Source organism: Artibeus jamaicensis, unplaced genomic scaffold, assembly GCF_021234435.1.
Source record: "Artibeus jamaicensis isolate MK-2021 breed Jamaican fruit bat unplaced genomic scaffold, CSHL_Jam_final contig_1015, whole genome shotgun sequence".
Lineage (NCBI taxonomy): Eukaryota > Metazoa > Chordata > Mammalia > Chiroptera > Phyllostomidae > Artibeus > Artibeus jamaicensis.
This window is the reverse complement of record NW_026521194.1, coordinates 1,981,783-1,994,777: the sequence shown is the minus strand read 5'-3', so window position 1 is coordinate 1,994,777 and position 12,995 is coordinate 1,981,783. Positions and strand designations below refer to the sequence as shown.

The following is a 12,995-nucleotide window of genomic DNA, read 5'->3' as shown; positions in this document are numbered from 1 at the left end:
TTCTGCACGTGAAAAAAACAGCATATATATATATATATATATATATATATATATATATCACGTATATGGAATCAACTAGAACATGACTACTAAATAAAAAAGTGTTGGCAAAACTCTTTTTCTTCTTTTCTTCTTATTATACAAGACAGACACAACTTTTTTTGGTGGCTTATTTTTTTGGCTATAAAAAAACAAAACCTTATTAGCTTTAAAAAAATAGCCTACAAATACTTAAATATCTTCACAACCACATCGTTCATGCGTATTCTCTGTTCAAGAGACATCTCTTTTCATCGGACGTGTTTGGGCTCAGCCCCCCCGTCACAGAACAGGCCTTGCTGTGTCTGGGATCCCGTGAGCGCTGGGCCTGTTCTGCAGAACCGGAGCTTTACGGGTGAAGGCACAGAGGAAATCCCTCAGACACAGCTTCTGCAGCATGGGATCCAGGGGCGTCCATGGGCATAGATGTGCCCACTGGCTGTGCGTCCCCGTGGACCTCCTTTATGAGGGACAGTTGGCGGGAGCCCAGGGAAGGGGCCTCTCGGAGTCAGCCAGAAGCGACTGGTGAAGAAGATGAAGGCTGATCCTGGTGCCCTCACTCCTGTGCCCATTCTGGGCCTCACATAGGTGGTGATGGTGGTGAGGAGGGTGCATGCCTTCAAAGGGGTGCAGTAATGTAGGTGTTCCACGTCTTTTCTAGGTCCTTCCCCAGGAGCTGTTTGATAGCAGAAGTCAGTTACTAAACGCTGTGTGAATGTACTGAAGGTGACGGGTCCCAGAGACATTTTCATGGAACGTTTTACTTGTAACTGGGCACCACGTGCCTTTGCAGGAATGTCAGGCACGGTTACTAGTCGGTGCTGGAGCACTTCTCTGACGTTCTGCACATGGTCAGTCTGGAGAGGAGAGCTGGTGTCAGGTGCAGTGCAGGCAGTGTTTGTTCATTTAAATACCAAGTATGCGAAATAAGGGTTAATGGAGCCTTGGATAACCATGGACGTTTCTGTGCTGAGCTCTGGCCCACAGTGCAGGAGAGTAAAGTGCACCAGAGCCAGGAAAGGGCGGAGTTTTAATATTGGGCTCCAATCCACCTTTATAGCCATTTCCCCAGACTCTCTTTTTAAAGTGGGGAAACTAGCTTCTTAAATGATTAACAGTTGGTAGATACTGTTTTTGTCTTCAAAAGGGCATGAAGTATGTTGGAGGGTGTGTGTGAATGTGTGTTTGTGCGTGCTTTTGGCTGGGGGTTTGATTCCTCATTGGGGCACATACCTCGGTTGTGAGTTTGATCCCTGGTTGGGGCACATGCAAAGGGCAGCTGATTGAGACTTCTCTCTCACATCAATGTTCCTTTCTCTCTAGAATCAGTGGGAAGGGGTTCTTGGGTGAGGATGAGAATGAAGAAATAAAAGTATATAAATCAAATATTTAAAAAGTATATATTTTATTGATTACGCTATTATAGTTGTCCAATTTGCCCCTCCCCCTTTATTCTCCTCCACCCTGCACACCCCCTCCCACCCTCATTCCTGCTCCAACCTCCTCCCCCGGATTAGTTTGTGTCCATGGGTCGTACATATAAGTTCTTTGGCTTCTACATTTTCTGTACTATTCTTAACCCCACCCTGTCTATTTTCTACCTACCATTTATGCTACTTATTCCCTGTACTTTTCCCACCACCCCCCCTTTTCCCACTTCCCCTCTGATAACCCTCCATGTGATCTCCATTTCTGTGATTCTGTTCTCATTCTAGTTGTTTGCTTAGTTTGTTTTTGGTTTTGTTTTCTTTATGTTTGGTTGTTGATAGTTATGTTTGTTGTCATTTTACTGTTCATATTTTCTTGTCTTCTTTTTCCCAGATAAGTTCCTTTAACACTTTTTATAGTAAGGGCTGGGTGATGATGAACTCCTTTAACTTGACCTTGTCTGGGAAGCACTTTATCTGCCCTTCCATTCTAAATGATAGCTTTGCTGAATAGAGTAATCTTGGATGTAGGTCCTTGCCTTTCATGACTTGGAATACTTCTTTCCAGCCCCTTCTTGCCTTCAAGGTTTCTTTTGAGAAATCAGCTGATAGTCTCATGGGAACTCCTTTGTAGGTAACTGTCTCCTTTTCTTTTGCTGCTTTTAAGATTCTCTCCTTATATTTAATTTTGGCTAATATAATTATGATGAGCCTTGGTGTGTGCTTCCTTGGGTCCAACTTCTTCGGGACTCTCTGAGCTTCCTGGACTTCCCGGAAGTCCATTTCCTTTGTCAGATTGGGAAAGTTCTCCTTTATTATTTTTTCAAATAAGTTTTCAATTTCTTGCTCTTCTTCTTCTCCTTCTGACATCCCTATGATTCAGATGTTAGACTGTTTAAAGTTGTCCCGGATGTTCCTAAGCCTCTCCTCATTTTTTTTGAATTCTTGTTTCTTCATTCTGTTCTGGTTAAATGTCTCTTTCTTCCTTCTGCTCCAAACCATTTATTTGAGTCCCAGTTTCCTTCACATCATTCTTGGTTCCCTGTACACTTTCCTTTATTTCACTTTTCACAGCCTTCACTTTTTCCTTTATTTTGCAACCATACTCAACCAACTCTGTGAGTACCCTGATTACCAGTGTTTTGAACTGTACATATGATGGATTGGTTATCTCTTCATCACTTAGTTGTATTTTTTCTGGAGCTTTGATCTGTTTTTCAGTTGGGCCATATTTCTTTGTCTCAGTGCACCTGTTACATAGTAGGGGGTGGAGCCTTAGGTGTTCACCTGGGTGGGGCAACCCACGTGGCTGTGCTGTGATGCTGTATGTGGGGAGGAGTCCAAGAGGGAACAGTGTGGCCAGCTCAGCTCTCAGCTGGATTTCGGTCACTTCCCCCACTACCTACAAGCAAATTGGGCCCTTCTGGTGCTGATTCCCAGGTGGGTGGGTTTGTGTACATTCTAGGACCCTTTTGTTCTTTCCAATGAACTCTCCTGTGAGGCTGGGAGTTTCTCCTACCACCTCAACCCCCACAGGTGTTTTCAGCCAGAGGCTTTGAGACTTTATTTCCCTGTGCTGGAATCCTGGGTTGTGCAATCTGTCTTGCTCCCCAGTTGTTCCTTTAAGTTTATCTGCTCAGAAATGTGGGACCACCTGGTCTGCCAGCCACTGCCTCACTGGCTCCACCAGCTGCTGCCTGCCCACCCTGGTCCTCTGGCTGCCTCATCGCTGCGAGTCCTCCCTGCCTGGCTGCCTGTCTCTGCCACTCCTACAGGTTCGGGTGAGTGTGTCTTCTTTAACTCCTTAGCTGTTGGCCTCCCATACAGTTTGATTTTCTGTCAGTTCTGGTTGCTTTTTGTTTTTAAATTTGTTGTCCTTTTTTCGGTTGTGCGAGGAGGTACAGTGGATCCACCTCTCTGTCTGTCTTGGCCAGAAGTTCTATGAATCAAATATTAACAAATAACATAGGAGATCCTTGTTATCTTTTCTTGCACTTGGCTTCTTGCAGCTCACATATTTCTGGGGGAAATAACTGAGGCAGGATCATCATGGTACATAGAGGTGTGCACAGAGTCTCTGTGTAAGGTGAGGCATATGTCACATCGGTAAATACCAGCATGGTAAACATGCTTGTCCACTCCTCCACCCCATAGCTTTTGGGTTTGCCAGTGAGTGCAGAAGTGAACGTCAAGTCCACAAGGACAAAATCTATTTCTATTTGGAGGACAGGAAAGGATTCGATGAGGAAGGAATAGAGATGGGATTCTCAGGAGAAAGCCAAGACTGAGCTCTTTGGGAACTTGGGGGGTGGCTTTGAAAGAGTGGGAAGATGAGGAGCTGTGCCATGCTCTGGTGTGGAGGGTGCTGGAAAGACAGCGGGAAAAGGACATTTAGGATGTTTCTCTCTGGCATCTATGACTCACTGCCCATGTTGGACTCTGCTAAGAGGTTGCTGTGACTATTTGTATTGTTATTATTCTTTCCTGGATAACCAGGATTCGGTACTGGCATGAAACACAAGGCAATGTAGTTTTACAAAGAATACACACATGCTGTCTACCTTCCACTCTAAACCTATGTTAATTGTGTGTTGAAAAATAGGTCATGATAATGGAGAAATGTAAACAGTTCACAATTAAAAGAATAAGTAGAAGTCCACTGGGAATCTTGCCACCTAAATGTAGCCACTTTTACACTTGACGGCGACTCTCACGGGTTTTGTTTCTATGCATCTCCTAATACCTGTGACCACCCAGCTTGTGGACGTCAGGAAGTGGTGATCTTGTTACCGAACAAGAGGTCCGAGGGAGGGGCAATACAATATTTGGCCCACCTAGGGATGCCCAAAACTGCTATACAACAGGGGCCCCTCCCAAAAACAAAATACTGATATCTACTGGGCTCTTCTGTCCGCCGCCAATTGGAAAGACGTCTCTCAATGCCAGAGATTTGTGAAAAGGAAACAAAATGTTTATTTAATGTTATTCAGGCCGAATGCCACCACTAAAATAGCAAAGTCCTTTAGGGTATACACCTATACCCATACAGCTCTCCCTTCTCCCACTGTCACAACTCCGGGTACCGTAAATCAGGAAAAGAGCACACGTCCCTTTTTCAGGCCGCTGGCACCATCAGCTGTGTCACTGTGCAGGATCTCGAGTTAATCCAAAGTACTGTGGTACCCTCTCATGGTCCACTGGCAAGAGTCCTTTGTACCTAGTTCCAGTCAAAGTCTCTCTTGCTTTTCAGGCCCTGCGGCCAAAGGGGGCACCCCAAAGCCGCGTGGGCCTCTTCTACCAAAGCTGCAGGAGTCTGCACTCCATCAAAAGCATGTGGCTTTCTTCTTCACCTGGCTGCAGGAATCTCCATTCTGGCAAAGCTGCGTGGTTTTCCCTTTCACTTGGGCAGCTATAGCCTCATGTCCTGGAGCCAGTCTTTTTCCAAGCTCTCACACATGCCTCTCACTCAGGAGTGCAGACCCTAGTTTCCATCTTGAGTCCCAGCCACTACCTTCTCCCTGGCTCAAAACTTGGCCACGGCTATTTAACATGTCTATGAAACCAGTTAAAGGTTATAGATATGTTAAATAATCATTCCAGAGGTTAGCTGCAAAACTGTTGCTATGCAAAACAGCTCTCAATGGCCCTGCTCCATTCGTTTCTTCCCCCTGGGGGTGGGCGGTGAGGACATCTTATATGTCTCTCCAATATTCCTATACACTTTGAATTCTGGACACCATTCCAAATCTTTTTTTGGGCCCTCCCCCAGGGCTGCACCCTGTATCAGTCTTATGGCTTCCCTTTCTCTTTGATGCTTGAACAATCATAGCTTATTCCTTGGTCAGAGCCATGTGTTCAGATTTCACATGTGACTAAAATCTCAAGTTTAGATTTCACGCCCACCGATACTTCTTGAGCATTTTCATTTCAGAAAATACGTTAGTGTCCTTATACAAACTAATGCAAACTTATGCAAACTAAGTCCCCCACAGCCCCCCCCCCCACTGCCACAGGGCTTACCAATTTTTTGTTATTTCCATAGAAAATGAGAGCAATAAACCTAAGTCAGGTGGGAGGAATTTATGTTCAATTCAGCTCAATTATTACACATTGAATGGCCCTGATTGTTTTCCTTCCCCCGTTCAGAGAAGAATAAAGCCCCCTCCCCCCTGCCCCGCCCCTGCCCTGCCCTGGAGGAAAATCTGATTAGCGTCAGGTCCAATTAGCATCAGATCCGGACAGCTGAGTCTCCTGAAACGGCCACTCGGGTACTGACCATACATTGCTTGGGGCCGTCCTGGTCGGTCAAAATTCAGAGTAGTTGACAGGAGGCAAGGGTGCTAATTCTTATCCTTTGGAAAAGTCATTAGTAATTAAAAAGGGCTGCTTCCACGGTCTATTGTTGAATCACAAATCACCCCAAGACTCAGTGGCTTAAAACACAGCTGTTCCATGATTCTTTACAGTTCTGCGGGCTGACAGGGCTCAGCTTGGTGGGTCTCCCGTTCACCTCATTTGTTTGCACTCAAGGTGAGTGGGGCTGGAGCCCCACAGGTTCTACATGGGGCAGCAGATCAGACCTCCACCCCTGCCATTAGCCTCAGGCTCCTTCTCGTCACATGACCTCCCCCTCTTTCCAAAGGGGAGTGGAAGGAACTCGAGGTCACCTGTAATCTACCACAGTCGCTTAGGTTTATATCCTTCTTTTTTGTGGCTTAGCCAAATTTCCTGAGCCTTTAAAGGTCAAGTCTCTGTTTCTTTCTGGCTCCCCACACTCTTACTGTTAATGAAGAAAAAAAAAGATGCATTCACTTACAACCAGAAAAATTTATGAACTTGGACTAGCTGTGTGGAAATCCATCTGCAAAAGCCAGATGCCAGCACCAACAACTGAGACCGTTCTTGTCCGAGTGCCATAAGCAACCTGCAGTGGGAACACAGAGAAGGCAAGAGATAATTTGGGGGTCCTGTGAGGAGGGGGAGAGAAGGGAAGAGATAATTTGGGGGTCCTGGGGGAGCCGTGAGGAGGGGGAAAGCCCCATGAGAAGGGTGTCAGTGTCTCCAGGCAGAAAGCTCCGTGAACACGCAGCTGTGAGCGTGAGACAGGCCTGTGGAGCCAGGAAGCATGTGCAATCGGTTGTGCAGGTGTGCAGATGCCCCACAGGTAACCTACAAACCCTGGACCTTTGTGATCAGGGCTAAGGTTTTTGGACTTTACCCTCCAAACAACCAAGGACCAGACAGGACTTTGGAGCAGGGAAGTGGTGTGATCACTTAAAATCCCCTCTGGTGAGGAAATGAAAGAGTAAAGGGTTTGGGAAATAAATGCACAGCTGGAGGTGGTGTGAAGGGTGGGTGATGTTATTACAAATGGAAAATGTAAACCCTAAGGATAGAATTCAGAGGCTCCTGGGAAGTGGTCCATCTGCTATTAATGCTTAAATGTGAACTATTAATCCCTGTCTTCTGGGAGGCAGTTATCTCAGCAGGAAATAATTGGGCATTTACCATGGGAATTTCTGGGCACTTTTCACTTACTAGCTCATGTTATCCACAAAGTGATTTTATGAAATACATTCCATTTTACTCTTACCTTACAGTTCAAGAAAATAAGGCACAGAGAGGCATTAGAGGACCTCCCCAGTGTCGTTTAACTGGTAGTTGGCCGACAGTTTAATTTAGGCAGCCTGGCTGGTGGAGCGGAAGCTCTAAAAACACAGCCCGGTGCTGCCACCTTGTGTCTGTAAGCGGGAGGTGCAACAGTACAAGGGCTCCTGGGCCAGCTGGGGAGGTCAGAGAAGGCTCCTTGGAAGATGTGAACTTGCAGGAAATGAGGAAGATTGGGCTGGAGGACGGTCCAGGCAGAGGGAACAGCATGTGCAGGCTGCAGTGAGGGAGCCATGGGTGGGGAACAAGACGATCTTGGTGAGTCAAGAGGAGAGGGGTGCGTTAGGAGATATGCTGAGAGGTCTCTGGACTGGGTCTTTGGAGAGGCCTGGACTTTGTCCTGGAGCCGACAAGAAACCACCAAAGAGCTTTCTATCCCAGGAGAGCTGTGGTGTGGTTTGCGCTGGATATGAATTCCCTAGTTGCTACCGAACAATGGACGCGGGAGACAAGACCTGGCGCCAGAACCCAGGGAGGAGCAGCTTCCTCCTGGAGAGGGGCAGTGGCTGAATCACGGGAGGCTGTCGGACGGGGTGGAGAGCATGGGTTGAAGAAGTCAGTGGGAGGCAGAGTGGTCCGGGTGAGAGGAGAAGAGAGAGTGGGCGCCAGTGGTCTGGTCTGCCGTCTGGTTCCGTGGATCTGAAGCAAAGCAGGACAACAGGTTCAGGGACACCAAGAAAAAACACAGTCACAGCTGTCACAGACTGACTGCTCCTGGAGCTCATCACGGCCCGCACCATCAGGGGCATTTCTCGTCCCCAGGAGATATTTGGCACTGTCTGGACACATCTTGCTCGTTACAGTTGGTGGGGGTGCGTGCTGAAGGGTGCTAGGGGGTGCCGGCAAACGTCCTGCTGTAGCCAGGACAGCCCCCACAACAAAGAATTCTGTGCCCCCAAGAGGCAAAGGTGCCGGCCTCAGCATGCACCCAGCGCTGTGCCAGTGCTCGGCTGTGTGGCTGCTGGCGAGGAACCTGGTGCAGGTTGCGGGCGGGCCCCATGCCCTGCATCTGTCCCCTGCATCTATCCCCGTGCAGCTTGTGGGCCACACCGGAAGAGGCATTGCCAGCTCAATGCCTGTTTCAGAAATCAGTCTGTGTTCGGGAAAGATTCCCTGGCCGGCACCCCAGCCGGCCCCTGGCCTATGGTGGGGCTGTGTTCGTTCAGGCTCCCAGCCCCCATGAGGGGTTGGTTCACAGGCTTCTGTGGGTTCAGAACTACATTGCCGCCCATTTCAGGGAAGCCCCTGGATAAAGCAGGAGGCTGATAGGAGTAAGGAGCTCCTGCAAGCAGGTGTTCACTGTTCTGAGGGTAAGTTCCAGGCTTTCTTCTCTCAGGGCCTCCTTCCAGGAGCAGGGAGTGGGGCCCCTGGGCCACAGGCGGCGGCTGTCCTTGCCCACTGCCCAGCAGGGTGGTCTTGTGGTGGAGACCTTGGGACAAAGGGTCAGGAGACAGTTTAAATGTGGGGCTGGCCACAGGCACTTTAACCAAGCTATTTTCAGTTGAAGAGCTGTCTGAGAATATGAAACGTATTACAGCTAGGGGAAAAGGGGTTTCTCATTAGTGCAGGTTCAGGATGTGGCGTTCAGAAGGCAGGTGACAGGACTCTGGGTGGGTGTCACCCCAGATTTACTCCACCCACCGCTTGTGGGGCCTCACCTGCTGGCTCAGGGAACAGTCCCAGCCTCCGGCCAACCTCCACCATCTTCTGATCAGCCTGCCATGCACTGGGCCTCCATTGACCCTATGCAGATCCAGAGAGCAGGCACCTGGGTCCCCTCTGACCAGCTCTGTAGAGGGTTGGGGGTCATGGTCATGACGTTGAGAGGCGGACAGCGTGAGCCACAAGGCATGGACTTGGACTGATCAGAGTTGGGAGAGCAGGGGTCTTTCTTTGCCTTTCCCCTGGGAGCTGTTGGGAAGCACAGGGTCTTCCTCAGCCCAGCAGTGGTGGGTATGCCATGAGGCTGGTCCTTCTGCCCAGCCCGCCCCCCCCCCCCCCACTGCTCCCCTGAGCTGCCCTGTGCTGAACTTCGGCACGGGCTCTGCTCTTAAAGGAGCCCAGGTCTGGAAACACTGAGATGGTTTCCCCAATATCCACACTGTAATGCAAAGTAAAAATAGGAAGATGTGAATTTAGATCCGAAGTACTATTTCAGCTATGTAAAACATCTGTGTGTATTCGTTTGTGTATATGCAGAAGGAAAAGAAAAAGAGGTGAACAACTCCTCTCCCACCTCCCTGCACAATACCAAAGGGACAGAAGTGAATCTAAATGTCCCCTGCTGAGAATAAACTACCGGGTCACCCAATAGAAACCCATTTAAAGAAATTCTGTTGGTTATTGTTCACTTCAGTGGTAATGCATACTTATTGTAGAAAAATTAGAAAACTTACCAAAAAAAAAATTCGCTTCCATATTGCTCTCCCTGGAGATAACCAGGAACGTCCTGTTCCTCTGAGGCCAGTTCATTTCAGGATTCCCCCAGCGAAAGCCTGCATGCTGCCGTCCCCAGCACTCCAGGAGATTGCTGGAGGCCAAGAAGTTCGGATACGACCGAGTTCTTGGCTGAGGAAAGCGGCTGCTCTGTGTGAGTGTGTAGGGTCAGGAGGTACCTTTTAGAGCAGAAGGGCCAGTCCTTTTGCCCCGTGAGGGTGGCCAGTCTTGTCATTTCCTGTGTGTGTGACCCCCAGTGCTTTGGCCATTGGAGCCAGACAAAGACATGACCACAGACGATTTCCTGCAAAAGGCGTTGCTGTGGGCTGACGGTGCCCCTCCAACCCGAATTCATATATTCATGTTCCAACCCTGTAGTGTCTCAGAATAGGACCATATGTAGAGAGGGCCTTTAAAGAAATAATTTGGATTAAATGAGGTCATTGGAATGAGCCCTAATCCAATAAGCCTGGTGTCCTTCTAAGAAGAGGTGATTAGGACACAGGGAGTGACCACCGTATGAAGACGTCATAGAAGACGGCCATCTACAAGCCATAGAGAGAGGTCTCAGCCAACATAAGCCACGCTGGCACCATCATCTTGGACTCCCAGCCTCCAGAACTCGGAGGCGTTAGACTCGTGTTGTTGAGGTCACTCAGTCTGGGGCCTTTGTTAGGACTCCGCCCACACAGACTTTCACTGGCATCTTTGCAGGAACAGTAACTTGCAGTGACGGCTAGAATGAGGAGCGTGGATTCCCAGTTATCGAGTTACACTCTGCAACCTCTAATGCCTAAGATTCCAGCTTCGATGAGGTGGCTCAGGGAAGCTTCCTGCCACCAAACCTTAGCAGCGGGGCCTTGAATGGACTTTGCCAGGGCAGGGGACTCTGAGAAGGCAGCAAACTGAAGCCCCTGGGCCAGATCCAACCTGTACTTGTTTTTGTTCGACCCATGAGCTAAGACTAGGTTCATCATTTTTAGATGGTTGGGAAAAAATCAAGACTCAATAGTATTTTGTGACAAATGAAAGTAATGTGAACTTTCAACTTCTGTGTCATAGAGTTTTGTCGGCATCCAGCCACCTCCATGCATTTACTCACTGTTGAGTTGTTTGTGTAAAAACGGCAGAGCTGAGTGGTTGTGACAGAGACCGTGGCCCATGAAGCCTAAAATACGGCTACGCAGCTCCTCCCAGAAAAAGTTAGCTGACCCCTGATGGGCACACAGCCCGAGCCAGTGACGGGAAGGTGGCCTTGTCTGTCTGGGAAGGTTTTCTTCCAAGGCCACACAGCTTCAGGCCAGAGGCAAGATGAGGCTGCAGGGGCCGCTGGGGACCCCGCGCCACCCGGGACCTTGGCCCTGTCGGGCATTTGGTCGTCATCCCAACAGTGATGGAAAGCCATGACTGCCCATTCACTGGCACTCTTTCAGGCCAGCCTGGCCAGGTGCTAAAAAATCACTTGTCCAACTGATCTAGGAGGAGAAAATCCTTTTTCACACTTAACTTCCTGGCAAGAGATGAGTTATTCTCCACTGATGGTGCTGTGAACGGCCCGGAAACAGGCTGCGGTTCCAGGAACAGTGCTGCCAACACACGGCGGTGGGTGAGTGAGCCGAGGGGGCTGGCTGGACTCCCGCCCCGGGTGGATGCCCGCGACCCCTGTCAGGTCAGCCGCTTTTGGTTGCAGCCTCAGCCCAGGTGGAAACACGCCACCTTCTGACCCTAACATCCCCAGGCTGTCAGCGTGAAGGTGACCCAATCGCCCTACCTGACAGCACTGCCCCTTCTAAGAACTGTTTTAAAAACTCTGCGTATAGATGTGCAGGGGGGACTGAAGGACAGAGAAAACACTGACTGCCTTACAGGATTTCACAGGCTCTTCAGGCCTTGAAAGTTTGCAGACTCTCACGTTTACTTACTTTCTTCCCTCTGGGCAAAGCCAACATTTAATAAGAGTTTGCGGCTCATGGGTACCAGTGTTAGGTAGAAAACCACGGGTTGAAGCGTAGATGGTTGAGGCAATATGATGGAGATTCTTTTTTTTAAAAATATATTTTATTGATTATGCCATTACAGTTCTATTCCCCCCTTCATTCCCCTACACCCTGCACACCCCTCCCCCACCACCCCTCCTCTTTAGTTTATGACCATGTGTCTCAAGTTCTTTAAATTCTATATTTCCCATACTATTCTTGCCCTCCCCCCATCTATTTTCTACCTACTGTCTATGCTACTTATTTTCTGCACCTTTTCCGCCCTTCTCCTTCTCCCACTCCCCTGTTGCTAACCCTCCATGTGATCTTCATTTCTACGGTTCACTCCTGATCTAGCTGTCCTCTTAGTTTGCTTTTGTTTTAGGTGTGGTTCTTAGTAACTGTGAGTTTCCTGTCCTTTCACTGATGATGGAGATTCTTGAAAGACACAGACACCTTCTTGGGCGCCCGAGACAAAGCAGGTCAGTGCGTGTGAAGCACGCCGAGTTCACATTTGCTAGGAACAGACTTTGCGGTTGTAGAATTCCGCTCGACTCAGTTTCTCCATGGGGTCTGAACAATGACAATATTTGTTGATGCCGGGGGCGGCGTAGGAGCCTGGTTCAAATGCTTTGTCATAATAAGACAGACAGGAAGTGGGGGCAACAACATGCAGGTTGTTGGGGCCGGGGATGATACGCACTAATGTCAAGAAATGCCGAAACGCTTCCTCCCCTCAGAGTCCCCCTCAGAGTCCCCCCCGCTGGATTGTGTGAGAACAAATAGTCCAGCTCCCATACTAATTCCCAGTGTGTTCAGATGCACGAGGGGGGCGGGGAAGCCAGGCAGGTGCTTTAGATGAAATAGAAAAGTGGGAAGGAGAGGGGTGCTGTGAAGTCTCGTTGGTTTATGGGTGTCACAAGTGCCTTTACTTGCTGTCAACTGTCCTCCCAGTGTTACTCCTGAGCTCTTTCTGTTTAATAAATAACTGGATAAAGAGGTGAAATGAACCGCCCTGATGTTGACCACTGCTCTCGTGGCCTTGGCCTTGCCCTTCTTCATACAAGGAGTGTTCTCTCTCCCACTGCTCCCAGGCTTTGCGGCCTGGCTTGCGCAGCAGACACCAGAGGGTGGGCCTCGAGACGAGAGCCTGGTCTTGTAAGCACAAACTCGCCCATGCCTTTACCTGATAGGAACAGGACTGACTCCCCCCCACCCCCCCACCCCCCGGGGAGGTCTCTGCGACATGAGACTTTCCAAAGGAGGATCTGGAGCCCTAAGAAGCAGAGTAGGGTGACCTTGTGACCCTCCTTTTCTGCTCAAGTTCCCTCTTGCTGAATACCACGCATGTTTGTAATTTGGCCACGACTTGAAAACAGTACTGAAAGGGAATTGCTTGGGAATTGTTCCTGTGTGGTTGGTAGTTTGTCAGTAACATTACACTCCAGGC

At 49.0% G+C, this 12,995-nt stretch overlaps 1 protein-coding gene across 1 annotated transcript in view; it reads left to right on the top strand.

Annotated features, from left to right (window-relative positions):
* The first annotated feature begins 10,955 nt into the window (after positions 1–10,955).
* The window catches only part of CCL20 (C-C motif chemokine ligand 20), a 35,221-nt gene continuing 33,181 nt past the window's right edge, over positions 10,956–12,995 (top strand). The window contains exons 1-2 of the mRNA XM_053671457.1: positions 10,956–11,175; positions 11,931–12,027. The gene's annotated coding sequence lies outside the window, so the exon portion shown is untranslated. The remainder of the gene's footprint in view (positions 11,176–11,930; positions 12,028–12,995) is intronic.